Raw genomic sequence first — 4212 nt, 5'->3', positions numbered from 1 at the left:
ATTTCAGATTTCATCTCATTACGACAGTCCAGCTTGAAGCAAAAAGCAAGACGGGGTGACATTGAAAGTCTTCTCGGGCAATATGTTAATGTCTACCGCGCATTTGCCACCATGGCGGATGCGTGGGTGGTGAGTAGGCGCATTTCACATGTCACCAGATAAGCCTACAGTCACCGGCTCGGCTGGACTTCCCTACCATGTTTTACAGAAACGATGGCTCGTATGCTTTCCCCGACGTCTGGAGGAGGTAGCTATGAAACATGCCCCTACCGAGAGCCCCTCTCTGGGCCAGATTCGTAGACTGCCAAAAACGAGAAGCAGGCGAGACAGAAGAGACAGACAGATAAGGAAAGCACTCACTCTTCAGCGGGCCTTGTTATTACTTTTCTTAAAGACCTGATAGAAAAAGACCAATAGTCTTGCATCTATAGGCTGCCTTTCTAAAGAACCTCTTCTCTCTAGTAGGAGCTTTTCCATTTTATTAGGGAACATTTGGAACATTAGAGATGATCCACGTTGTGAGCACCCGTCTCCCGACAGGTGACTGACTGCTGCCTGCCCTGGCTCTCTCACACGCCTGTCTCGCTCCCCACCCCCTGTTTGCCTGCAGCCCCGCTAGTTCTTTGGATGCATTTCAAAGGAAGTTAGAGCCATAGCACACTCCACCCCTCGGGATATGCCTGCTCAGTCAGAACTCAACATGTGTTTACAGCACTCTCCTTTCAGTTCATTTCTGGCTTTTCCAACAACCCCATATGATAACCTTCATTTCTTCAAGGGGTTGCAGTATTAATTTTATATATTGATATAAATTATGCATATCAATATACACAGACTGTACATAACTTATAATTATGAGCTATGTATACTGCATTTATAACTGATGTACATACATGTACATTACATGCATATGTACATATAGAACATACTACATCCACGTAATGGAGTTACCATGTGCCTGGTGCCTACGTGTCAGTATTTCTCAGTGTTGCTAGAATCGTCACCGTCACTGTCAGCCTAGAAGGGAGCAGAGGGACAGTAGGTGAAGCCCAAAAAGTTTCCTTGAGCCAAGCGCTGAGGATGACCGTGGGCTGATGCAGATTCTCCTCATCTAGAAAGTGCTCCTGGTGGCACCAACAGGTGGCGTCACGGTCATGTCACTGGACTCCCATGGAATCAGCTGTGGTTTGAGTCCTGGACCCAGTGGCTTAAAACTCAGGCCAGGAGCATGCGAGAGTGTGCCCAAACCCCAGTAGGAGAACGGAGGAGAAGGGATTGTGAGATGTCTTTCCATCTCTCTGTCTCTCCTGCAAGCACACACATCCTAGAACAAAATATCTCTTTAAAAAAATTAAAAAGGGCTCCCGGAACCCATGGAGAAAGCGCTTGAGATAACAAAGCTGGCAGGGCAAGAGGAGGAGGGTCGCCAGGAATTGCCAAGAAGCCGCATTGGTCCATTTTAATAACGCAGCAACACACTGGCTGGAACGATTGCTTGTAATTACGCCATGAACACCGTGAGGACTGCAGGGAAGAGCGAGCAGGGGTTGCATTTCGAGTCTGTAGCCTGCCTACTGAGGCTTGTCCACTGTGATCTCAAGTAGGCCTGGGGTGGCAGCTGCCCAGCGCTCAGCGAAGGCCTCTCTGGGATTTAACGGACCCGGCGTTCCACGACCCGCTCCGCACTGCCTTTCTGCCTCCTCACCCGTGGAAGGGGCCCACGTCCTAGGACAGCTGGCCCTGGGTCAGCCGCCATGCACAGACCGGCAGGCTGCCCTCTCTTCCCGGGTCCAGATGTGCTTCTCATGAAGTTCTGCTTTGTTTGTTTGTTTGTTTTTGCCGTTTTTAAGTCTAAAAATACCCCCAGCTTTTAACTCATGTGGAGCCCAGTGAAAAACCAAGTGCTTCTATCTGGGTGCTCCAGGTTTTCTGCAGGGGTCCCGGGGAAAAGATCTTTCAGAATTCAGTATTATAAAATCAGCTGTGAAATGCATACCAGTATAGCTAAGTTTAAATTTAACAGTGGGGGTGCAGAGAGTCATCTTCTCTAGGCAGGCCCAAGAGCAACACCATGGAAGATGGACTCCCTTTTGTGTTTAACACACTGTAAGGAACTATGCTCAGAAATCACCCCTCCTGGGGGATGGCCATGCCACAATCTCTTCTCCATCCTCCTCTTGGAATTTTGAGCACACATGCACACCTAGCTGGTGTGATTTTCCAGCTGCTGGTTTGAGACTCGAACATGATGTGAGGCCCAGCCATCTCAACCTCCAGGCCACCTGCTAGCCTGGAAGAGCAACTCTCTCCTGTCATCTCCTAACCCTTTTCAGCCCAGGGAGCAGCAGATGGCTGCAGTATAGCCAAGAAATGGCGTCCTTCAGACCAGCAAGCACGGTCACTGCCCATACACAGGGCCCTGCTCTGCCCTCTGCCTGCCCTGCACTAGCCCTCCTCCCAGAGCGAGAAGTGAGAGGCTCAGGCTCACCCCACCCCTCTGGATTGTGCTCAGGGTGTCTGGGCCATGGAGTCTGGGTCCCTGCCTGCCCAAGCCCACCTGGGCATCCCCTGAGACCACCCTCCAAAGGATGAGCTCTGCTGCCAGCTGCCTGCACGCCCAGGCCAGACGGGCTGCATGTCCACCATGTGGAAGGGGGGACAGGGCTCTCCTGCTCCCCAAATCTGGGAGTGAGCAGCTGGCAGTCAGCTGAGAGCCCAGGGTTACCACTGCCCCACTCTACTGCACACACCAAGCAGGGAGCACCCTAAATTCAATTCAGGTACGAGGCAGGTGCACTTGTCAAGGTAAGAGGGCAGAATTCATTTTATTTCATAGTATGCTGTCTTGATCTGTTTTAAGCCTCCTGGTTTGGGACTTGAATCGCGGTCGACTATGTGGGAGTCCAGTGATGTAACCATTACGCCATCTGCTGGTCCCAACCCTGATAAATATTTAAGTTTATATCTGACACCTCTGGTGTTTTGTGTTTTTCTTTCCACATTGTTACTTTATTCTCTTTTCTTTTTAAAAGAGCATTACTTATTATTATCACACACACACACACACACACAGAGAGAGAGAGAGAAACAAGTCTCCAGAAGATCTGGGACAAAAACCGCAGTCTGCCATGTGACAGTGCAGTCTCTAACCACCATGCCACCTGCTGGCCACTCTTTCTTCCCTTCTCGAGTTAGTTCTCGTTCTCGCACCGGTCGCTCCTTCATGTAAGTGAGGTGAGGACTCTAGACAACGGACTGTAGCATCCCCCGGCCCCCTGCCCACCCACGCCAGCACTGCGTTACGCCACACAGCATCTTACGATGTGCAAATACACGAGGAAACTGAGAAAACTGGGGAAATGCACAGAGGCGTGAAAAGGAAAATAAACCTCAGTCGTAACCCCACTGCTGGGGCAAGCACTGTCACACAGTCATGCGTGTGTAAATAAATTCTGAGCTTAGTCTTCAATTACATACCCAGCTTTGTGACCTGCTGCGTGTGTGTGTGTGTGTGTGTGTGGGGGGGGTATTTCTTTGTTTTTAGATACGGTTTTGCTGTGTCTCCATCTGCCTGCCCCAGTCTCCATGCAGTTGGGACTGCAGGCATGCACTGCCCGCTGTGCCCGGCTTTGCTGGTTGGTGTTCGTAGGACGGACTGCAGTCGCCGGGCGGGTAGCACATCGGACACGTGCCACGGGGGCGGGCTACCATATACTTTTCTTTTCTTTTTTGCTATGAGGCATGTGCTCTCACTGGAGAGAGACAGAGAGAGTGAGAGAGAAAGTGAGAAGCATCCCCTGGGGGATGGCCTTGCCGAAATCCCTTCTCTATTCTCCTCTTGGGATCTTGGACACACATGCACGGGAGCCCTGGCGTGATTTCGAGTTGTCGGGTCCAGGACTCGAACTGCAGAGTGTACTATGTGGGGTCCAGTTACCTTAGCATTTGCACCACCTGCTGGCCCCACCTACTTTTTAATAAATGAAAAAATTAAAAAATCTGCAGGCAGATGGCATAATGGTTACATTGTTAGACTCCCACATGGTCGACCGTGGTTTCACCAGGTCGGCACCTGGTGGGGGACCTGGAGCTGGCAGGACCTCGGTGGATGGTGTGGGGGAACTGGGGCCCGGCAGTCTGCCTGCCCCTGGGCTGCTTTCCACCCACGGGGTTGTGATGTCACCAACCGAGGCACTGCCCTGACGGGAGGAA

The sequence above is a fragment of the Tupaia chinensis genome, unplaced genomic scaffold, assembly GCF_000334495.1.
Source record: "Tupaia chinensis unplaced genomic scaffold, TupChi_1.0 Scaffold000141_1, whole genome shotgun sequence".
NCBI classification, from domain to species: Eukaryota; Metazoa; Chordata; class Mammalia; order Scandentia; family Tupaiidae; genus Tupaia; species Tupaia belangeri.
The sequence above is the reverse complement of the archived record's forward strand: the minus strand, read 5'-3'. Positions refer to the sequence as shown.